The 25610-nt window shown below is 41.1% G+C and overlaps 1 long non-coding RNA gene across 1 annotated transcript in view; it reads right to left on the reverse strand.

Moving 5' to 3' along the window:
- The window catches only part of LOC109297463, a 199564-nt gene that overhangs the window by 43113 nt on the left and 130841 nt on the right, over nt 1-25610 (reverse strand). The window contains exon 2 of the long non-coding RNA XR_002097319.1: nt 12558-12634. This is a non-coding gene — a long non-coding RNA (uncharacterized LOC109297463). The remainder of the gene's footprint in view (nt 1-12557; nt 12635-25610) is intronic.

Below are 25610 nucleotides of genomic sequence, written 5' to 3' on the forward strand. Positions count from 1 at the left end.
ATAGAGGGGGAGCAAGACCTCTCTGGACCTGTTAGTGATGTCCCTGTTGATGTATGACAGGGTGCGGGTGGCTCTGCCTATTGCTTTGTCGCATTGGCGACTCGTATTCATCCTGGAGTCAATCCTGACTCCAAGATCCCTCTCTGCCTCTGTGCTGCCAAGAGGGTCAGCCCCTAACCTATAACCATAATGCTGGTTCCCTCTCCCCAGGTGCAGTACATTCAATCCAGATGGACACTTTGGAAAATTTAGCTGCCTGCTTCTAACAAACTCCTTTTGACTCATCCCTGAGATTAGGCTGGCACCCTGCATTTTCAAGCCCCTCCTTTAATACATGAAGATACCAGTAGTTCTTAATTCAATAATGCTAAGAATGTTTTAACTTGAGGAAAGCAACATTCCCGCCCCACCCCCCAGCTCCCCTCCCTCCCCAATTTAATTCCTACAAATGGCTGAAGCATTTTTGTTAAAAACAAGATCAGCTTGAGGCAGATACCCAGGATGAAATTTGGCCAGAATGTTTAAAATTTGGCAAGATTCTAGGCACCTGCCAAACTTAATTATAGGCACTAATTCCAGTTCCAGCAAGACAAAGTTGTTTGAAAGGGGGGCAATGTCTGTAATGTTTGATACTGTACAATGTTTTAGATGGTGCCTAGAAATGGCATGAGCAAGAAAGAAGAGACATTTTTCTTTTTATGCTGTGAAGAAATATTATTCGTCTATAAATTTTAGCTGTCTCAGTAACTGAATTATAAAATAAGTTATTTTGTCTGCTGTGCAGCTTCTTACCAGTCGTATTCCCATAATAGAAAAGAAACTCATCAAGATAGGCATTTCAGGTTTTGTGTTCTCTGCAGCTTAATTCCATTTGGCACACAGATTTTACATATCAGCGCTAAATGGAGGAACTCGCTGTGCCAATTTAGTGCTTATTACTCTGGGCTTCGAATGAGTCAAAAGGGCCTAAGTTGTTCAGCCAGGGCTCTTTGTGTCATTTTTGTATCAGTCAAAATATGACTTCAAGTACAGCCGACCTAGTCAAAAGCTTATATACTTAAAAGGGAGGGAAGAAAGCAACTTCAATTTATTTATTCATCTGCTAGCAACTTTATAATTCTACTTGTCATTCTACTGTATTCTTACTGCCATTAGCAACCCTTGTTAGAGCCTGGAGACACAGAAGATATCTGAAATGAAAACCACTTGAAAAAATACCATTATGGCAAGGAGAGGTGGTGAGCAGTTTAACTGCCTAATGCAGCTTAGAACTATTATCACTGAGATGTATAGCCCCATTTCTGGGTTTTCACAGAAAATCTAAATGAGCCTATAGAGCAGAGACAGTTAATAATGTAAGAGAAATAAATAGCCCAATGGCTACTATCTGACATCCTTATTAACTATATGGTCTAATCAAATACAGAAGATCCTCATAAATGAACCAGCACAAACTAACCCAGGGTCTTGTTTTAATATTACAAACATAATGATTAGCAGCTGCCTGGAGCCTCCAGAAAGAAAACTGCAAGAAACTGAAATCTTTCTTTAATTCTGCATTGATGTTGTGAAAATTAAGGTAATGTGCTTTTATCTTTCTGTACCTAATCAAACACAGGTGTAGAGAAGCCAAGGGGAAAAAAATGAAAGGAAGAAAGATGCTGTAGTTATAGCCTTTATTGTGGATGTAAGTCAGTATCATAAAACAAGAGACACTCCATCACTGGGCTTTCATAAACTGTCTCATTGTCAAATTAAAAAGAATGGGATTTTTATAGTTTCCCCTATTGTATTCTAAAACTTGCCAAAATACAACCCACTAGCAAATGTCATATATGAGTAGTACGGGTTTATCAATAAAAAGTGTAAGCAGCTCTGAAACAATACCTGATTGAAGTGTAGCTTACCATTGTTTTCTCTGATATTTTAAGAGTGGCAATTTAAGAAAGCTTTACCTTCTTTGCAATTTTTAAAATTCTCTTTTTAATCAAAACCAAAAAATGTTGAAATGTGTTGGATAAAAATGTAACTCGTGCTATACACTGTATATAAACTGGTCCAATTTTCCAGTGGCTATGTTTAATGGCTTACAGAAAAGACTCTGAATATGTGTTCTTGGTGTAATGTATGTTGCTGCTGTACTATATGTTATATTATATTTTAGATGTTATTATGTTTTGTTACATCAAAATTATTATATTATGTTTTAGATGTTTTAGGTGTTGTATGTTTTAGATTTTCTTGAAAATACAGACTAGATTATGGACAGTCTTGTTAGAGCAGGGGTGGGCAAAATGCCAGATCCAGCCATTTCTACAGCAGCCAGATTTCATTACCCAGCAGCCCCAGCTCATGTTGTTGCAGATGGTTTCCATGCAGACCCAAAGAGGGGGAGGGACCTGGCAACACAGGGCTGGGGTTTCCATGTAAACTAGGCCAAGTAGAGCTGGCAGGGCACCTGGCTGGATGGGGAGCTGCTCCGGGGCTGGAGCTGGGACTGGGGCTAGGACTGGGATTTTGAGGTGGTGATAGCACGGTCTGGAGCTGGGGCAGAGCCATGATCTGCTACCCACATGCCCCAGGCAGGGTTGTGCAGGTAGCAGATTGAAGCTCTGCCCCAGCTCTGGACCATGCTGTCACCACCACAAATTCACAGCCCCAGAGCAGCCACATGCCCTGCTAGCACTGCTTGGGCCAGTTTCCATGGAAACCCTGGCCCTGTGCTGTCAGGACTCCATCCCTCCTGGGGTCTTCATGCAAACTGGCTGCAGTGATGTGGGCAGGGGCTGCTGGGAAATGAAGGATTCGGCCCACAGGCTGGACTTTGCCCGCCCCTGTGTTAGAGCTATGCTGGAGCCACCATGATTCGGGAATTATCCGAGAGGCAAGGATTTTTTGAGTAATATTTGTTATTGGACTAACTGTATAGTTTGGATACAGCTTTGATAAGCTTTTGAAAGCAAAGCATTCTTCTCTGGGTCTGAGCCCATGGAAGGTATTTTCAAAAGCATCCAAGTCATTTTCAAAAAGTATTTAGGGACACATCTTCAAAGGAACTTAGCATTGTCCCACATAACCCCTAGACACTCTTCTGACCATTAGAATCCTCTGCCCCAAGTCAGCACCCAGTCTCTTCAAGCAATGCTTTAGGAGAATTAGGCACCAATAGCACATAGAGGGCTTTAGAAACCAGCTGAGTGGAGAGCTAGCCAAGCTAATCAAGAGAGAAATTAATAGAAAAAGGGAAGGAGTGTGCTGAAGTAGCCAGCCTGACCAAAGATCAGTGCCTTCCTTCACTCAGTATCCTCAGTTGTCAAATCATTTCTAAAATTAGAGGCTTAAACCTGAATTTCCTATCCATAAAAACAGAGACGAAGACCTAATCATACCTAATAACCTAATAGTTAGGCCATTCACATGGGACACCAAGGTTCAAATTCAGAGCAGTGTCTTAATCCCAAGTCTCCTACATGACTGTTCTAATCACCAGGAGACACCTAAAATATCTTTTATGCAAGGTCTCTCTGGCCCACAGGGCCAGTTCCCTCTAACAAGCTCCACAGAAGGTGGTTTTGTGGCCTCCAGGCTGTGATAAGTTCATAATTGTGCAGCACCGTTGACTCATAAACAGTTTTGTGGATGATACTGTCAGCAACTTAGGCACTGAAAAGTTTGAGCAATAGCCAAGCAGTGGTTGGGAGAATGTCAGTTGTACCTAAGTTGTTAGAAGCAGCTTTAGTTGCCTAATTATCTTGAAGGTCTCACAATTAGGCTTTTAATTTCTTTTTAAAAATGTTTCCCTCGTGGCTAGTTCATCAAAGCACTGATTCCACTGGGCAACAGAACCTTTGAGGGTATACTCATGACTTCTTAAATGGGAAGAACTGAGGGCTCCTACAGACATGCAGGGAGTCTACTCCAACACACTTGAAATCCAGCGTATTGGAGCAGACTTAATCAAGTCTGCTGGAGCACGGAAATTGATGCATGCCGGCAGCCTTCCACATCACATGTATCAGAATCGCCATGTATCTCTGCACTGAAAAAAATGGCGGCAGGGTGCTTTGCAATAAAACACATTTGATGATCTTTAGTTCAAAGGATCCCACTGCCATTTCTTCAGTGTGGGGATGCACAGGGACACTGATGCATGTGACACATGGGTGCATGGCTTGCTAAATAAAGCACTGCATCCCAGATCACATGTAAAAATGCCCCAAAAGTTTAGTTCTGCCCCCATATACATAAAGGTTAGCATGTCTCTGAGGTCCAAAGGTGTTGGCAGCCCATAGACCAAAATCAGCTGTGACAAAATGATGGTGCAGGTAACGCATCAGATGTAATAGTTAAAAAGTAGTAAATCCCATATGCACGGGTAGGTATTCAGAAGGTATACCTGTGTCACCTCTAACTGAAGTCTGCAGTACCAATGTGAAAATGTCATTCCAGCTCTGCATTTTCCAAATACCAAAACATATAACCTAGCTGCCATTAGAATGGTATGTGCATCAATCAATAATCTGAGACTGAATGGCTGAAAGTAGTTCTGAGAATGCCCTGATGCCAAACATTCGCTACATTTTTGCTGGCAAAAACCCTGATTTCAGTATCAGTTAAAATATTGTTATAAGACCTGGAATTGGTTCTGTATTCTCCAGGCCAAATGCAGAGCTGGCTTAAGTGGATACAACTCCATTTATTTTAGTGAAGTGTTCAGGTTTGAATTTGGCCCTTTTTCATCATCTCTAAGGCAGTTAACCTGTGTGACCTAAAATGAAAAATGTTTTTTCCTACTATGTTCTCCCCAGTGAGAAAGTGAGTATTACTGATCACCAAATGGATAATAAGGTTTTGAATCAAGTGATGTGGCACATTCAGTGTGAGTTTTGACTTTTAGCTTCCCAAACTCCTCTGGGATGTACAACTTTTCATTTAACTGAGTGAAAAGTGTTTTTTTTCCGGTAGTTGTTGCTGCTGATGTTATTTTACTTTGGGTTTTTTTTGTAAATTTTCTTCCCTGAAAAACTGTTTGAAAAGAAAATGTATCCTGGTACCAAATGCTGAAGGTATAGTTTTCTTGGACACACAAGTGTAAGCCACTGTAAAATGTCTGAAGAGACAGAGAAGTTACATGTAAAGCAAAGCTATGAGGTACCTAGAGTGAAAATGTAATTGGCTTAAGACAAAAGTGTGCTCTGGAGTAAAGGTTTACAAAGCTAATAGAAATGTTCTTACTGCATTTTTTTAATTACTAATGAAAGCAGTTTTGTTCACATTTCAATGTTTGTGAACCAATGCATTATGCTACTACAGTACAATGCATGAATGTCTGCATAAATAAGAATGCCTAAATAAGCTGAAACCAATGACAAATTTCCCATTGACTTTAATGATGCAGGATCAGGGTCACAATGAGACTGTGGTTGTGACAAGCTGAGTAGATTTAATGTTGAGTATGACACAGTATTGTACATGCCCATTGTTTAAATTGGACTCAAATTTTATGCACCTGACTTTTTAATAATTCTTCTACATTTTTTTTTTCCATTCAGTAAATCTGAATGCCCATTTTGGTTGACAGAAATACACACTCCCCATCTGCATAATAAATTACATATATTTTAGATCTAAATGGGTGCATCTACATGTGCAATTAATTCAAAGCAATAAACTCTGGAGCAGTCTGAGGCAGAGTAAACTATGCCTGGGCACCGCATCTACATGTGCACCTAGGACAGCAGCAATTTGAGCTGGGGTGGAGCAATTAACATCAGGCTCAGGGGTGTTGGGGGTCAGCCCCAGACACCCAAGTGGTGGCATCAGGTGGCAGAAGGGCTGGCTGCAACACGAGGCTGTGGAAAGTCCAGAGCCATGTGGTTAGGTGGTAAGCAGGAGTCTGGCCCCCTGCTAACTGAGCTGACTAGGTACAATTTAAGCCCACAGTTAGCATCTACCTGTGTGTTTAATTGCAGTTAATTACCCCACCATAAGATAGTACTGTCTCCAACAGTACTATCTTTCAGTGGCGTAAATTAGTTTACAGCAGCCTAATAGTATTGCATGTATAGATGGTGATACTTTACTCCACAGCTAATTAGTCTACTTACAGTTAAGCACATGTGTAGACATGGCCACTGGTATTAAATAAAGCACATGATGGTTCAGCTGGATCATTTTTAAATGGCGTTGATATTTTACAAATCTAAATTCCAGTTGTGTTATAATTAGATTGTGATTTATGATGTTATTTATAGGTTTACAAACATTTATACTTGTAAATATTAAGATACTAAGAAGAAACATTGATTAGGAAATTAAGTGTTGTTAGGACATGAGCAAATATGTAGTGGAAAGCAAAGCTTTCAAATATGTTTTGTTTAAAGATGGATTATGACAGCTATTTAAGATTAATAGTCATGGCGGCATTTGTAAGTTTGAGGTTTTTATTTTTTAAATGAATTGGCTAGTATGTTTGCTCACAGTATATATGGTATATGGTGAGCAAAAGAAAATAAGTTCAATGCATTTGATAAAACTCTTCTTGCTTAAGATTTTCCTAAATATGGGATACAGATTAATTGTCTTCGTATATGTGTACTCTGAGTCTGACTACAAATTCAATGCTATCTTTTGTCTTGAGCATGTTTTCACATACCAAGTTTAATGTAAAGCAAAACAAATGTATAATGTACTTGTGCTGGTTCAGGTGTGGAACTAGAACAAAGAAACCAGAAGAGCTGAAATATTTATTAGTCTTCTCTATTCTTTAAACAAGGGATTTAAGAGTATAATTCAGTGATATGGCCTTTGCAGTCAAAATAAATATTCGGTATCTTTACTAAAGTAAATCTACATTTTATGAGACTTATTGGTCAAGAGCTGGTTCAGCTGTAAGGGGTTTCAATTATTCTTTGTTCAATGTACATCTTGAAAATCTGTGCCTAACACATCCAATCTTGGATTTTCTATTGGCCAAAATGCCTAATGTGCTCAAGTGGAGTTATGCATGTAGCATGAGAATTGGGATCTGGGGACACATCTATCTGAGTATTTCAGTAATTACTCTTTCTGTTGTACGAGAAATTGGTAAGAGTTCTCTTGTATCAATATGCTTTGGCTTTTATATATATGTATGTATATATGTATTTTAGAGAGAGAGAGGGGAGAGAGAGATCCCCTTATGTTGATTTATATTGTGGTGAGACAAGGAAACAGCTCATATTTAAAACAATTTAAATTTTAAAATTGTAACCATCTTTCAGGACCCATTCTAAAGACTCTACACTTTGGATTTTGTAGGAAGTAGTATAAAACCACTAGATATTTAACTTTGGGTCAGGCTGGAAGTAATATGATCCAACTTTTCAAAAGAAAAAAAATCATTTTACTGCTTTTAAATTTTAGGTGACAATGTTGTCTAGCTCATGCTCTGATCTGTCAGCCAGGAGGGATGAGTTCTGTCCCAGTTATGTTGCTAGTTTGCTGTATGGTGTTGGGAAGCTTCTCTTCCAGTTTCCAGTGTGAGAGACAACTTTGAGCGTCCTTACAAAAAGCTTTGAAATACATGGATGACAAGATCCACACAAGAGCTAAGCGAGGCTTCGGTAGGGGCTTGCTGTCTGTCTGGGCAGTACTGGGCTATACCTTCCCAGCATCTTTGTCTCTCCCTCCTCTATCTCCAGAGAACTGGATGCATTTAAATACCCTTGACAAGGTGCTACTTCAGGCATCCCTCGAAAGACTCAAGGCACCCCTTGATAGACTTGAGGTACTCATCGGTAAATGCCAGCTCTTAGTTTTCACTCATTTTTTATACAATAGAAAAATTATAGACCAATTCTTCTGTTGCAAAGCACTCAAAGACCCCAATAGGGCAGAATACTTTTAATACTATGGATTCTTATATGAAAACCCAAGGTTTATCTTGTGAACAGTGTTTGTAAACTTGACAGTACTACCATTGTTAAATCCCAATAGCTCCACTCTCAGCATGGAGCCACCGAGCAATAAAATCACGGAGCCAGAGGAAGCAGGAATGCCTCTTCCACCTGCGTGGTCTCCCTGCACTTAAATCCAGCCACTCTGCACTCTGACTATGGAGCCAAGGAACCATGCTTACCCTGCTTCATGGTTTTGCTCCACTGAAATCTCTCAAGCCAACTGCACTTCATGTGGCAGAGGGAAGGGGGAGAGAAATAGAGGCATGAGCAGAGGGGCTAGGAGCTATGCATCCTGGGATGCTGGAGGACTGCAAATTAAGAATTTAATTAACTCTTAATTTAATTAAGAGTAGACCAAAAAAACCCTGGAATGACCTGGGTAAGATGGAACAAAGATAACCCTGATTTCATTTGGCTTATCTTTAAAATATTTAGAGGGTACTTAAAATGGAATAACACTCTCTAATGGGTGCATGCTCCCATTTTAAGTGCCTTTATGATTGTTTAAAGGTAACCTGTAACAGTACACTTGGTTTTGTGACATTTCAAGACTAATGTCATGAACCTGGCTATTCCTACAGGGGTTCTACTATCTTAGGTCTAACTCTATATATAGCAACCACTTCTGTAAGAACTGACAAACACTTATATCAGGTCCAGAGCTCTGGGCATAAAATCTCTCTATTCTTAAAAATAGAAGGTGAGTATTTTGTGTGTGTGTGTGTGTCTTTCTAAGGTCCAAGCTTCCATAACAGTGCCTGTAAAACATTTTTATTTACTTTTTAAACCTTCTAAGCTGAAGTAAAAATGTTCTTCAGTTGAAAGAGTAAACTCATTTCTCTCATGTTTGACATGTATGAAAAAGACACGTTTTTAAACCCTTTTTTTCTGGTAGTGAGGGATTTAAAGTTTTGTAATTGGCATGCCGGTTTAACAGAACTTCACGTCCTGGGTTTCCAACCTCAGCCTTTCCTTTATTTGCATGCAGGTTTTGTATTTAATTTTCTTTAAAGGAGAAAGTCATATCTGAATACAAGTACCATTCTATATGAAGAGCTGACAAATTAGGTTGACCATCTATTACTTCATAATTTTAAGTTTCATTTTAACAGGATATTCTTTACAGCATAGATATGGGTTTAATAGATTTTGAAGGGCTAAACCATTAAATATTTCTCCTTTTAACATTGTGCCAGTTTAACATTATTGCAAGAGGTTTTTGTATTTGACTGAATGGGCTTAATGTTCCAAATATTCTTGAGACTTAAAGCAAATAATTCCATGCCTGTAGCATCACATTTATTTCATTACTTCTGAATAACAACACTGTCTGTATCCTTTGCCTTGGCTGTAAATACAGCTTTAGTGAACTTGGGCTATATAACATCTACTGTAGAAAAGTTAAAGGTGATATAAAGGATTCAGAAATGGCATAGCTCCAGATGCCTTGTGGAAACAGCTCCTATCCTTCTGAAACCAAAGAAGCTCAAGTAAAAGGAACAAGAGACATTTTTATTTATATTTCACGAGGGCTTATTTCTATCGTTGTGCAACAGGAAAAGGTCACATTACAACTTCAACTATACTATTGTATCTTTTCTCTCCACCCTCTGGCCATCACAAACAAATGGTATGCTTTTATTAAATAGATCCCTGCAGCCTCAGAGATTGAAGAGACTACCTTAGGTTGTATTCATTCCTGACAGGTCAATGCTGGATCACACAATTACCATCTGTCAAACCATCAAGGCCAGAGGAGAGTTCTGACATAGACATACAGTGAATACGTGGTGACCATCAGGTTCAGAACAGCATTTGGGTTGTGAATCTTTATTACTTCTGTGCTGACTGACCAAACTTCCTGAAAAGTGTGATGTTTGTTCAAAATGCAATATAGCAAAACTAAGTACTCATATATGCAAACAAAAAGTACAAATTGGTTTTAAATAGAGCGGTCACCTTCCAATTTCTTCTCTGTCAGATTGGTCACATCATGGGCATAAATCTGTAGACTTTTGTGCTGAAGTGGAATCATGTAATAAGAGTTGGTGTGCTCCAGCAGTGACAAGGAAGTCTCACTGGTGCTGTTATCACTTAAAAATGTGACCACAATAACACAGCAACAAGCAGTTTAACTTAGTTTCTGTCACTTGCTTGCTACAGAAATAATGGCTTATAGTTCACTACAAAATTTCATAGAAAATCAGTTTAGATCCACAAGAAGAGCCCCATGTTATCACTGTGCGCATCTACACAAGACGCTAAATGTGCAGTAGACTAATTCTATTGCGCATTAGCACATTACAGCAAACACCATGCTATTGCACTAATGCACGGTACAATTAGCCTACTGTTCATTAGTGTCACTAAAAAGGTGAGCACTAGCACTACTGTGCAGTAGCACCGGTTACTGTACATTGAGTTAGTACCTGTTATTACAGGTAGTAAACTCAATGCTCAGTAACTACAACGCATTAATGCACATGTAGATGTGCCCACTGCTTTTTATTTATTCTGTCCTGTAATAATCATAAATCATTATATCCCAAGGAAATACTGTCATTCATTATTAACTTAGTGAAATCAATGGAATCATAGAGTGCACGGTGCTCCTACATCTTCCGGCCTATCTAAGAGTGATGTAACGTTAAGCAGCTTGAGTCCTCCACATGCACAGTAGGTCAAGGTCCTGAAGGTTTGAGAGCCAGTGAACTGTCCATCTCTAAGAAGGTGCTGACCTAGTTACATATGTCAAGCATGCACAGTGAAGACCTAGGATTTTAGTGCCAAAAAGGTGACCACTATCTCCTGAGGTAAAGTGGACGATGGCTGGTCTGCAGTAGGAAGACAGATGTTTGTTTCAATGTGATGACTGACAGATGAACCCGTTGGATGAGCGGTTGAGTGACATGTGCCCAAGAGATATAATTGGACTGTGAACATGGTGTGATTTGGGGATATAAAAGGGCCTGAGCTCCACTCTGCCGTATGAGTGTGCGCGTCTGTGGGTTTTGTGTGAGGTGATGTGTGTCTGGGGTGAGACTTGAGAGCAGAATAGTGAGTTTGAGACTGTGTGAGATAGAGGGAGTTTTGTGAGCATCTAGTGCCTGTGATCCAATTAGAGCTGTATGTATCCTAGGTTCCCCGCTGATCAATTTGGGATTTGACCATAGATCAGGACCAGTGCCAGTAGTCCAACACTCTTGTGGTAAAGTATCACCTGTTCCCTAATTAAAAAAGAAAGAGTACCCTAGAGAAGGGGAAAATCTCCTGGGGAGATGGGAAATTTGCACGGTTATCATTGTAAGTATACAGCCCAAGAGCCTGTAACAGCTAAGCTCTCTGTGTAAGTATGTGCAATTTGCAATATTGTTTGGAGTACACAGACAGAGGCTCTGTAGTCTTTTTCTCTCTCTCATTGTTTTCTTACTCACCACTGTATATAATCTTACATATTAATCTTGTTATTGTCATCTGTTAATATTAATACATTGTTGTGGTTTCCAGTTAATTGAGTCTGTCCATTTGTACTAACTAGTGTGATGGGGTAACACTGGGCTGTAAGTGAACACCCTTCTTAGAGTCACCTGCCACCTTAAAAAACCCTTTCCCTGGGCTGAATTCTGAGTGGAGTAACACCCACATTTGTTTAATTAAGAGTTCAGTGTTTTAACAGAATACGTATTCAACACAGAAAATAGTATCTGAGCCTGGTTAAAGGCTGTTGTTCTAAAGCAGCTGTTTGATGTTGTCTTTTCCTTAACTACCGATATGTTTCAAGAGCTAGTGTCCAGATAAGTGACTACAGAAAAGTCATTAGTGACAATCAGTGAAACATTATAGCTTGGTCTATCAAGAAAAAGGTTACCATCATTTCGTACATTGTCCCTCTAAGCTACTCTAATGAGAATTCTGCCCCCTTCCTTGGATATCCTTTTTCACCGTTAGTGGAAGGACCCCCTTAGCAAAGAGTCTTATGCTCATTCTCTCTCTACTTTCACTCCCAGTACAGTAGCACTACTTAATATTGCCACAAATTATAATGCTACCCCATCTCACAGTGCTATTTAATTACATTTTAAGTGGATATTGTGATTTTAATGGGAGTTTGTCATTTATCAAAACCTAAGGCACTACACAGAAATGGAGTAGAAAAGATTTTGCACTAAACAGTCACTGAGCTGAGGAGAGAGACACAGAGAAAAGAACCCCCTTCCAAAGAACAAAATAGCTAGCTCTCCCTGGCCATGTCTACATGAGCTGCACAGTTATTAGTACTTGCATAATCAAGTACTTAATGACTGTGCAGTAATTGGCATTACTGCACAGTAGCATCCCTGCACATTTTTTTTGATGCTATTGCCTTGTGTAGACATGGCCCCTGGAAAGATAGGGAAACACCAATAAAGAATTTATAATTTATCTCGGTCTCTCTAGGTCTGGGATTGAATAGCCAAAGAAAGGTCAGTGTAATTACAATGAATCATTTTTTGTAGGTAGAATGAGAATAAAGGCACAAGATTAACACAACTGGGATTTATTTTAACCTGGAGTTCTAGCGTGACCATCAGAAACTCTCCCTCCATTTCTACTCAAGAACCTTGTCCAGCCACCTACCTGCAAACATTCAATCGCTTTAGAAAATAGACAGTAACATCCACGTAACATCCTCCCGAGTTAATTCTCTGGGGCAACTAGGAAAAAAAAGAAAATTGAGTGCTAATTAGCTAGTGTACTATATAAGAATAATGCTTCTATCAGATGAGTTGACTCTGGCTGTAAATAGTAAATGCATCATTTTTGTTAAGAGAGAAATGGATACAGCAATATAATTTACATGGGATTTGCACAAAGAATTAGAAACACTTTAAAAAGCAAATTGGCTGTTTTCTGGTAATCGTACAAAAATGAGATTGTAAAACTCTATTGCCATTTCCATGAATTCCTAAAGTGAGCCAAGATTAATGATAATGATACAATTTCCCAGGGAGCATTTATGCATCCTGAATAAGCATAAGCAAATTAAAGTTGCATTTTATAATACAGTGACTGTAATTACACTGTTGTTACACTTCAATTACACTGTAATCACATTGTGGTTATGTTTTTGATAACTAATTTTCATTAATTTATATAACTTGAATATTATATTGTACAGAACTACCACTACATGAGAAAAAAACTACCCTTTGTTTTCATGTTTGTATTTCTAGAATTCAGAATAGTACTTATATTTCCTCATATTCTTTTACTTTTAAACCAGGTATCATTACATGGTGAGAAATAGGAATTTCTCTGACTTAGGCACTTGAATATACCAAATCTAGGTCTGTGTCTTTTTCCATGGTCCTCATTATGGTGGCATGTTGGAGGGGAAAACAGCTGGAAGAAGCATAGATGACGCATACTCCAATCTGCTTACGAGGCATTATGTGAGTGGCAAACCTGAGAGCTGGCTGGGTCTCAGTTGTGATGGGATCAGGCCTAAGCCTAAGAAACATGCTGGTGTTATTCCCTCCATCTTTCTCCTCCTACTAAAGAATTAGGTTCCAAACCTTACATCCACCTAAATTGTCCTTGGAGCAGAACTCATGAAGACATGAGAGCAATAAAGATGGCTTTATAAAACTTTTGTGACTTCTTCTCCTGGAGCCAGCTGGGGATAGTTTTAAGAGCTGATGTAATTTAGAGTGTACTTAGGGCTACTCAGGGATCAGATTATCACCTAGATGCTGTTCTGGAAGCCAGTAACAGAATACATCATTCCTGATAGCCCTTTACCCATCAGGTTTTTAATAAGATGTAGACCATAGAAAAGATTTGCAGTTCTTTTGTTTTTTTTATCTTGCACATTTATGTGAGATAAGCTAATTAGCAATAGACCTGCTATATCCCACTCAAAATATTCTCCTAATTAATCAGAATAGAAATAGAATATGTAAATTTAGTTTCTGATTTGATTTCTTGTGTGTAAAATCTGCTATTCTCTTCCTGAGATGACACCTCCATTCCTTCTTCGGCAGACATGCCAACTTCTCCTGTTCCTAAAGTTTGAAGTTTCCTGTTCACCTGATAGGGAATAATTGCAATAATGTTTTCTGGAGGGACAAGATAACTGTTCTCCTCAGATGCCTTATGGCTATTATTCAAACATACTTTGTGTTCTCACAGTTCTGATTCTTCCTGTTGCTGTAATATTGTAGTCACCCCTCTATTAAGGTCTACTGCTATTTTTTAATCTTTCAATGATTTTAATTCCCCTAGATTTTTTTTAAACTCTAGATTAGTTTCATTTTAAACCTTGTAACTCTCTGAGAACTTTCTCAACTAAATGGTTTGATAAATATTTATGCAGGGAAGCAGTTCCATCTAAAATTCAAACCCTAAGCAGGGCATAGGCCTCAACTATGCCTCCTAGTCACAGGCCATTTAAAGTCAGAGCTCCCCAGGGAAAATGCTGGAAATTCTTGAATATGAAGCCACTGTGCACTTGCTACTATGCCCCTTATAGGTGCATCCTGGCTTTCTGCATTACGGGAGGGGAATATTGCCTTAATTTCTTTCTCTTTAGCAAAGGGATTATGGGCACAAAAGGTATTCACAAAGGTATTTAGATACTTAAGCCCTTCTTAGACACTTAAAATTAAGCCCTGCAATGGTTAGCATTCATTTCAGTCATAAATTAGGGGTCTAACTCCTCTGTGAAGGTCACACACCTGATATATGATGCATGTGGAGAGATAGGCAGACACCTAAGAACAACAGTGACAAATGCCAGAATGCTTAAACGATGCTGCCTTACCTGACAAATAAGAACGCCAGGGACGAGAATGCATCTTAAATCCCATCAGTCTCAAAGGAGTATTCTGTGCTGCAGGGAAGTACCGATTTCTTACTGGGACTCACAAACCTGAAGTAGCTGTTCAGGTTTGTTGCCTAAACCAACCTTTGTTTTTTACAAAACTCTGTGGTGCTGGTGTCCTCCTTTTAACCAACAATGCAGTGGTTAAAGAATTTGGCATTCATTGACCATATAGAGTGAGAGAGTGAGCATGACTGGCCTAATATTGATTAGATTACTATAAATTAAAGTGTGATTGTTTAATAAAAATAATGTATATAGTCATGAAAAGAGGGACTGGAATACAGGTCTCCACAGCAAGGTAACTGTCCTAACCATTATGGGTGAGAGACAGAGGAGCTGGGAGTCTGAGGGAGATGGGTAGGCACCCCCACCACCCACCCCTCAAATGTGGAATCAAAGAACTATAGAAAATTAGTGTTGGAAGGGACCTCAGGAGGTAATCTAGTCCAGCCCCCTGCTCAAAGCAGAATATTCCCCAGCTAGATCATTTCAGCCAGGGCTTTGCCTATCCTGGCCTAACACACCTCCAAGGATGGAGAGTATACCACCTCTATAGGTAACCTGTTCCAGTGGTTCACCACCCTCCCAGTGAGAAGGTTTCCCTAATATCCAACTTAAACCTCCCTTGCTGAAACTTGAGACCATTGCTCCTTGTTCTGTCACCCATCACTACTAAGAACAGTCTAGATCCATCCTCTATGGAACTACCCTTCAGGTAATTAAAGGCTGCTATCAAATCATCTCTCCATCTTCTCTTCTGCAGATGAAATATACCCAGTTTCCTCAGAAGTCATGCTCCCCAGCTCCCAAAACCATTTTCATTGCTCTCTGATGTACTCTCTCTAACTTGTCCACATCCATTCAGTGAGGGGCTCAAAACTGGGCACAGTACTTCACATGTGGTCTCACCAGTGCAGAAGAGAGTGGAATAATCACTTCTCTCAATCTGCTGGCAATGCTCCTACTGATGGAGCCCAGTATGTTGTTAGCCTTCTTGGCAACAAGGGCACACTGCTGACTCATATCCATCTTATTGTGTACTGTAACCCCCAGGTCCTTTTCTACAGAGCTGCTGCTTAGCCAGTGAGTTCCCAGGCTGTAGTGGTGCATGGGATCCTTTCATCCTAAGTGCAGGACTTTGTGCTTTTCCTTGTTGAACCTCATGAGATTTCTTTTGGCCCAATTCTCCAAATTATCTAGATCACTGAATCCTAGCCCTACAATCCAGTGCATCTACTATACCCCCTGGATTGGTGTCATCTGCAAACTTGCTGAGGGTGCAATCCATCCCATCTTCCAGACAGTTAATGAAGATATTGAACAGAACCAAGCCCAGGACCAACCCCTGAGGCACTCCACTTAGTGTCTGTCTTGCTGGCAACTAGTACTGAGCCACTGATTACTAAGCCTGACAATCCAGCCAGCTTTCTATACACCTTACAGTCCATTCATCCAACCCATATTTCCTCAGCTTGTTTTCAAGAATCCTGTGGGAGATGGTATCAAAAGCCTTGCTAAAGTCAAGGTATTTTACATCCACTGCTTTCCCCGCATCCACAGAGCCAGTTATGTCATAATAGAAGGCAATCAGGTTGGTCAGGCATGACTTGCCCTTGGTGAATCCATGCTGACTGGTGAATCCAAGGGCTCAGCTTAGCAGGAAATATTGGGTGGAAAGGGAAGATAGCATAGACAAGACAGGGAAGCAGGAGAGGCTGAAATTTTCTTTACTTGCTTCTCTGCCAAATGTGTATCAAAAGGAATCAGGCTGAGACCATAAACCCCAAACACCAATTTCATCAGGGAGACTATGAAATGACTATGTACCATTGTGTGCTTATAGAATGAAAATAATGTGACAAGATTAGGCCAACTGGGATTCATTTTAACTAAGAGTCCTATCATAACTACCAAAATCTCTCCCTTCTAATTATGGCACATGTACCAATGCATTGGCTACTCTTAGGGTACACAGGCACTTGTATACATACTCAGTCCTTTTCCTGGACTTAAGCGCAGGTATTAGTATACATATTCAGCAAATATGTATGCAAGTACCTGAGCTTAAGTCCAGGAAAAGGCCTACCTGTACTTTAGCCCCAGTAGTTAAGTGTTTACATACTTGCCCAGGAAGATAGAGACCCAGCATCTAGGTTCCCACCTAGAGAAGGTTTTGAACCTATACCTCTTTGACTTCCCAAGCACACAGGTATAATTACTATGCCATAGGCTGGGCCTGAGTTAATGATTCTTTTGAACCTGAGCCTTGCATTTGCTAGTTATTGGGTAACGTGGGTGGAAAGTAATGCAGAAACTTTTGCCTCAGTGACAGAAGGGGCCCAGGCCATACTCCCTGTCAGAGTAGCATTAACAGCCTTAGACCCAAATATATCCCTCTTGTGGTCATCCATATGGCCAGCTTCCAAAGTAGAGCTGGCAAGGGGGATGGATAATGCCTAATCCTTGGTATAGTGGTCACAGCAATATGCTGGCAGGTCTGAGGGAAACAGGTTAAAAAACCTCCGAAAGAAGACTGGAGGGAGTAGGGCTGAAACCTGGATCTCCAACTTCCTAGGCAAGTGCCTGAACCATGCAGCTTTTAGGGCTAAAAAAAATTGAAAGACTTCTGTCTTCCTTGCTCATCTAACACCTTTTAGTCATTGGTTTCTAGCCAGCTACATTTTTAGATCTTGGACACACAGATCCACAATGGGCATGCATATGTAACTGCATGCAAGCATAGTCAGTGCATAGCCTACTGAGCATACTCAGTCTACAAGCACATGCTTATGCAGGGGCAGTCAAAATACAGCCCACAGGCTGGATCTGGCCTGGGCCTGCTAAGCCATTCTATCTGGCTGGCAGGACACCTAAAAAGTTTAGAAAATTAATATTTATCTGCTCCTGGATGCCTGTCAAAGATGACAGGAGCCGAGGCAGTAGGCCCCAGGGGAAGGTAGTTGGACCCAACATGAAGGCGGACCTGGCCCAGCCCCCAGCCCCCCACTACCACCACTTCCTCTAACCAGAAGCTTCTGCCTGTGGCTGCTTTCACTGCTTTCCTGCACACTGGCCAACTGCTTCAGCACCACATTGCTCCTGGCTGCATCGCCAGACCGCGGAAGCATGGGCCCCACACCAGTACCCTGGGGCCAGAAGCGAGAGGCACAGTGTGTGTGTGTGTGTGTGCGCGCGCACACGCGTGCAATAAGGGGGAGAGGGAGAGAGGGTGTGTGTTTATAGGGTGAGTCCCACAAGCACACCACACCACCCACACCTATACACCCCCCACACACCCACATACCCACACACCCACAGCCCCCCACAAACCTCTACCCACCCCCCAGAACATATAAGTGTAAGACTTCATTTTAAACTATTGTTCCATCACCTCTGTGTACACTACACAAACACATGTAAATCAAGACAAAAATATGTTTTGAAATCAAATTAATGGATGTTGTAGATGTTTCATTTTTTTGGAATATAATTTGGTATTTTTCCTGGTTCTGAGATGACAAAACCCCTTGCTGAAAGAAGTATTTCTGGGGGCAAGGGGAAGGACTTCTGATGGCAAAGGTCAGGGGTTAGGGGGTGCTACTTCTGGTCCCAAGATGGGACCTGTTAAGGGGCGAGGCTACTTATGTGGCCCTCAACAGCCTGCCAAAACTCAGTAAGTGGCCCTCCACCTGAAATAATTGGCTGGCCCTGTGCTTATGTGTCCACACAGCAGGGGAAGTAGTTTTGATAACAATGCTACATAGATGGTTAGAAAGCATTTAGTTACTCAAAAAGAGATGGTTTTCTGTCCTTAGAGGCTGTAAGTGTCTCCAGGTTTAAGCAGCATCAGCTGAGTGGGATTCTTAGGACTGAGGGAGGGGAGAGGTTAAGGATACAGGGTAGGCAGGGATGAAAAAATATGCTCTTCTCATCCTTGCATGTATGCATATAAGGACCTAGCAGAATCAGGCCTATAATGTTTCTTTCATTCAAATAACATTTTCATAAATATTGAAAGCTGTTTTACACTGATTATAATTATATTGCAAAAGGCTAAAATACCTGCAAGACACCACAGCTCTGGCCTACGCTCTCCTGCTGTGGTAGTAGCAGTAATTTGACCTTGATTATTACATTTTTTTGTACCTACAGACTTTTTCAGCACACACACCTTACTGTTTCTATTCCAGTGCTGCATGGAGAGATTCCAAGTTCAAATCCTAGGGCTGGTTTTGACTTCCTGTGCCAGAAAAAAAATTAGAAGCGCTATTCTGGGATTGTACCATGTTGATATGTGTAACTCCCTGTGGTTCTGGGACGGCATTATCTATAGGGGTAAAGTGTAGCCTTTCATAAAGATGTGAGACATATTTTCCCAAATTCTGCTTCCTGGTTTGTGGATGATTATTATGACAAATTTGTAGCAATTTTAGAGCTTTTCATCAATACATCTCAATCCATTTTACAAAGCAGAGTAAACACCATTACCCTACTTACTTAATCTAACAAGGCAAGTGAACATAAAAAAAGGATAAGAAGTTTGTTCAAAGTCACATAGTCAATTCCAAAGCTAGGAACAGAGCCCAAGTATCCAGCTGAGTATTCTTGCCATGGAAGAGCACTGCCTTCTTCTGTATAAACAAACCCAAGCATGCTGTATTAAGTTGGTAGGTAAGCATATATTTATATGCCCATAAATAATTTTGAATGAAGTTTCAAGGGTAATGTTAAGCAACAACCTTCATTGAAAATCCCATCACATTCTATAATTGTTAGAAATGTAAGTGATGCACTTCACCTCGTGTTAACACCCAGAATTACATGTATATATTTAAATGATTTACTTGACTACAGCTTTACCCCACACCACTAAATTTGTCCTTACCAACCACACTTGAAAATTTTAGATAGCAATGTTTCACAAAGGTATTTAAGTCTATTATGCTCCACTGAAATTCAACTTTGTCATATAGATGCACAGAAATTCTGACCAAAATAGCAATGAGTGATATTTGACAACCCAGTGATGCTATGGTTATGTTTGCTAAATAGCCTAGGCAACCCAAAACAAGTGACACCTAAGAGACCCAGATTCTAGGCACATGTCTTTCAAAGGGATGTTAACCAGGAACACTTATAGGAGAACAGCCTAACCAGCAGACCACAGGACAGACAAGACAACAAGTATGTCCTTGATAGAGTTCTGTCAAAAAGGAAACTATCCTGGGGACAGAAATAGAATTACTCCTAACAACAAGGAGCCTGTGCCTCAGAGAGATGGGTTAATGATTTGTGAAGGGAGAAAATAAGAGTTTTTGCGCATTTTGCTTTACATAATCACTGGGGAACCTGTGTAAGAACCATTGGCCATAGAAAGCAGGCTTCTCCACATTGTACTCCACCACTTGAAACCCCTCCAGCGAGTTGGGTGGCCATCATAGAGGACAGTCCTCTATTGATACGAACCCGGATGCCTTTATGTCCTTTATGTTTCTCTGGAAGAGAAAAAATAGAGGACATAAAAGGTGTTGAGTTTCATATCAATAGAGGACAGAGTACAGAGTAGCAGAAAATGTGAATGTCCTCGATGATGGCCACCCTACCAGTGGGGCTTGAAAGGATGCCCAGATTGCACTATTTGAACAACTTTAAGTGGCAGTCCATTTGCTTCCAAACTTCTCCAAGCAAGCAAGGCCTCTTGGAAAAGGAGTGTGTGCCTCTAACAGAAAGGACTGCATGTATCTCTTTGGAGAGAGAGAAAATAAACCCTAGCAGATTGATAGAAGCAAACATCAACGCTTCTGACTTTCTTGTCAGAAAAAAAAAGCTTGTACATACACAACGCTTAACATTCACCAGCTCTCACTACCAGCTCAACCCACCTTACAGGACAGCGGCTAACTCTCTCCACTGTCAAATCACTCTTTAAATCACACTTTTCCTTCAGCTTGCACTGGAGAGTAGGGTGGGCATATATGAGTTAGTAATCCATTCACTTCCATATCAACCTGTGCACTGCAGGTCATTCCTTCCCTCTTATTTTTATTCATGCAATTCCATTGGACCACATCGTGTCCCTGTTGCTATTATGGTATCCAGCAAGTCCTATAACAGATACTGGCATAGTGTACATGATGTATTCAGCAATAAAAGACTTAGTAAATTCATGCAAATAAACCCCACTTCGGAGCAGAGGCCAAATCTCCCCTCCTTTCCAGATACTACCCACCTGCCTGCACCACAGAATAGCTCTCCCTTTTGCTTGCTCTCCTTCTGGCCCCTGATTCTACTTTTCTCTCCTCATAGGTATGAGGCTGGCATCCTCTGCCAAGACATAAAACGGCTCAAAAACAAAGTTCAGTGCTCTTTCCTGCCTAGCGCAGGAGGTCCAACTTGATGATCTACAAGGTCCCTTCAAACCCTATAAATCTATGAAATCTATGAAAATCCCAAGAATAAGGTTGCCCTATACCCAATTTTCCCCGGGGCCTAGGCAATATGTTAATTGCCATGCTATTTATAGAGGAACAGGCCCATTATATTGCCCTGGTAAAAAAAAATACTAGTAAGCCAGGTATGGTTTATGAAGTCAGAGGAAAGTAGGATTGGAAGCATCCAGATGCATCTCAGCAGAAATTAAAGTTCCCCTATGGAATGAATGGGGAGCCACAGGCCTCCTGCATACCCAAAGTTTTGTTTCTTGAGGAGTCTAAGTGAAATGAGTCGGAGCTATGTCATTTTGCAGAGCTAAATAGTATTCACCTCTAGGGTCATACAGCTTGTGTAGTATTTTCCCATCAGACACATAGGATATCATGGTTCTGGCAGTGTTAGAGTGATGTCATAGCCATGATGGTCCAGGACTTTTGGGAAAGGCAAGGGTTTCTTAGGATGCTATCTTTTATTGGACCTATTCCATGGCTGGGACAGAGCTTTTAAATGCAAAACATATAAGTACTTGTTTGCCCACAAGCAGGCATTACACATCTACTAAATGACACAGAATGTAGTCCATAATTATGTGGCAGGAAGAGGGGATGAATTGAAGAAGAAGGTGCATGTTCATTTGACTGAGGTGTTCATCTGAAATCTGTAACGAAACTAGAGTTCTGATGACAGAGTGGTTGGAAGGCCACGGTGATTCATTTCAGGGTGTGTTTTTTGGTTTGGTAAATGGCTGCAGAAAATTCTTCTTAAATGTTATTTGTTCCTTAAATATGAGCCATTTAATCACAGATCTTCATAATGTCTTCTCCAGGAAGCAAATCTGTGACGAGGCAGAAAGGATACCACATTTCTCCTCAGGGATCAAAGACTAATGAATATTTATTCATTATAGAAAGCAACTTACTATTACATGCAGGCCCAGTGTAGAGTGAATGTAGTGGCAGCTGGAAAAAGAGAATGTGGGATTGGTGGGAGGTGTTCAGTTAACAGGCCTCAAAACTGCTTTTCCACACAGGCTCATCAGGATGGCAGAAACAGAAATTTGTGCTCCCCACCAAAATACAGTTCTTTACTATATATTTTTCAAGTTTTGTTCTTGCGCTGTTAAAGAGAATATGTCTGGATCTTCTCAACAACTGGAAAATGACAGTGTCATATGAGGAGGAGAGACAATGGCAAACACTGCCAGGGACAATGACTCATGGAAAAGCTTTTCTTATTAGTGGAAATGAAAGATCAAAGCAAGAATCAATGTCTGCTTGAAATAATCCTCTAAAGCAAGGGCTATTATGCAGCTGAACTACTTTCCAGTACTTCCTACTCTATTTATTCTGCCAGCTTCTTCCTGTCTTCCTTTTTGGTGGTGTGAAAGAATTCAGCTTGGGGAGAGGAGAGGAATATGATGAACCATTTCATTAAGGTTTCTTTTTTTCAATTTGGAAACAAGCTGGACTACAGCACAACTTGATGGATGCCTAGTAGAAGGATTCCCAAGCTGTGCTGGGAAAGGGCCCCTCAGCACTGGGTCAGGAACTGTAGAAAACCAGTCTATCTTAACAGTTCAGATGGTCCTGAGCACTGCTGAAAGAAAGACAAGACATGAGGAATGTGACTTAACTGTTTAACTTTATTAATTAATGCATCTGGGGACTATCCAACAATCATTTGTTCTATGCAAGTCATTCTTCCTATGTAATTCTTTCAAAATGACTGAGCGCTGCCTTCCTCTGCCAGGCTTGGTGCCAGCACCATCACCAAGACCTCAGTACCTTTCACTAGTACAAAGATTAAGACTAGAGAAAGAGAGCACCTCTTCACTGTGTCAGACATTTCAACTGTTACTTCATTTCCCAATTTCCTTAAGAGTTAATCCACTTCCAATTCTGCTGTGCCAGAGATGCAGATGGCTTTTTTTTTTAAAATCTCCAGTTGGGTGCTTCATCAAGGACAATGAAAAGCCATTTGAATTTTCAGGAGCCAATAGTCTTATGTTGGACTCTTGTGTGAATGAAGCAGAAGAAGAAAAGCAAAGAGGCCAGTGTATCATTAAATGGGCCAAAGGTATTCTTTCTGTGTTGGTTCAGCCAAAGCCTGCACACCTCTAAGACTGAGGGATGTCATTATGTTTAAATTTCACAGCATATTGGATAAATAAAATTTAAAAGTTAAATTCATAGCATATTGGATAAGTAATAAATATTTACCACATCGACTAGCATCCCTGTCCTTTAGTAGTCTCATCCTCTGGGTCTAACAACACCAACTTCTATCCTAAGCCAGCAAATTTGTGTATCATAACTGAAAACTTCCAAAGATTCATAGATTGTAGAGTCAGAAGGGACCACAATGGATCATCATGTCTGACCCCCTGCCCCTGGCAGGAATGAGGACTGAGGTCAGATGACCCCAGCCAGGTGCCTATCAAGCCTTCTCTTGAAGACCTCCAAGTTAGGTGATAGTACTACCTCTCTTGGAAGCCCATTCCAGATTCTGGACACCCTTACTGTAAAAAATTTCTTCCTAATATCTAACCTAAATCTACTGTCCACTAGTTTGCACCCATTATTCCTAGTTACTCCCTGGGGCACTCTGGTAAATAGTGCATCATCAATTCCCTGTTGTCCTCCCCTGCTAAACTTACAGGCAGCTACAAGGTCTCCCCTCAGATGTCTCTTGTGAAGGCTGAAGAGATCCAGATCTCTCAACCTCCCCTTGTTGGGTCTTTCACAGAGGCCACTAATCATGTGAGTGGCCCTCTGAGCCCTCTCCAGATTCTCCGTGTCCCTCTTGAGGTATGGTGCCCTAAAATGGACACAGTACTGCAACTGCAGCCTGACCAATGCTGCATAGAGGGGGAGCATCACCTCCTTTGATCTGTTGGTCATGCATCTGCTAATACATAACAAGGTGCAATTGGCCCTATTGATGGGCTTGTTACACTGCTGGTTCATGTTCATCTTGGAGTCAAATATGACCCCAAGATCTCTCTCAGCCTCTGAGCTGCTGAGGAGGTCATCGCCCAACCTATAGGTATGCTGGGGATTCCTCCTTCCTAGGTGGAGTACCTTACATGTATCTTTGTTGAATTGCAGCCTATTTCATTCCACCCATTGATCCAACCTGTCCAAGTCAGCCTGTATCTGCTCCCTGCCTTCCAGTATGTTAACTTTGCCCTATAACTTGGTATCACCTGAGAACTTGGAGAGGGTGCTCTCTACACCCTTGTCCAAATCGCTGATGAAGATATTAAATAACATCCGTCCAAGGACCGAACCTTGTGGGAACCCACTGCTCACCTCTTTCCAGGCTGAGAATGACTCGTCAACCACCACCCTCTGGGTGCAGTCCCTAAGCCAGTTCACCACCCACCTGACTGTGTAGGCATCCACTCCATAGACTGCTAGCTTCCCTATGAGAATAGGATGTGAACCTGTGTCAAAGGCCTTCCCAAAATCCAGGTAGATGATATCTGCCTCAGCTCCTGCATCAAGGCAGTGTGTGACCTGGTCATGAAAGGCTATAAGGTTTGTCAGGCAGGATCTACCTGTGATGAACCTATGCTGGTTTTCTTTCAGCATTATTTCCCCTGCTGGAGCTTCACAAATGTGCTCTTTGGTAATTTTTTCCAGTATTTTCCCAGGGATCAAGGTAAGACTGACTGGCCTAAAGTTACCCAGCTCATCCCTTCTCCCCTTCTTAAAAATGGACACCACATTGGCCCTTTTCCAGTCCTCAGGGATCTGGCCAGAGCACCAGGATTGCTGAAACAGCCATGCCAGTGGCTCAGCTATGACACTGGCCAGTTCCTTCAGCACCCATGGATGGAGGTCATCTAGGCCAGCTGACTTGTACCCATCCAACCCTTCCAAGTTCTCCTTAACCAAGTCAGCACTAACCTTTGGCATTCTGGTGCCTTCTGGACATCTGTCTATGCTCAAGGTGGGGGAATTTTCTTGGTCAGTACTTAAGAATACTGAAGTAAAGAACTCATTGAAGAGCTCCGCCTCTTTTCCTGCAGCAACTACCAACTGTCCTGATTTGTCTTGCAGGGGTCCTATATTACTCTGTGCTTTCCTTTTGCTCGCTATGTATCTGTAGAAGGACATTTTATTGTCCTTAATTGTTGTAGCCAGCCTAAGCTCCAGTCCTACCTTAGCCTGCCTAACTGATTCCCTGCAACAGCACGCCAGGGAGGTGCATGCCCCCTGCTTCCACTTCCTATAAATCTCTTTTTTTGCTCCCAGTCTTTTCTGGATTTCCCTGTTCAGCCAAGGGTTTTTTTTTATTCCCTTACCCCCTTTCCTGTGTAGGGGATAGACTCATAATTTCATAGTTTCATAGTTAGTAGGGTTGGAAGG

This window comes from Gavialis gangeticus, unplaced genomic scaffold (assembly GCF_001723915.1).
Source record: "Gavialis gangeticus isolate Ggan-Ray unplaced genomic scaffold, GavGan_comp1, whole genome shotgun sequence".
Classification (NCBI taxonomy): domain Eukaryota; kingdom Metazoa; phylum Chordata; order Crocodylia; family Gavialidae; genus Gavialis; species Gavialis gangeticus.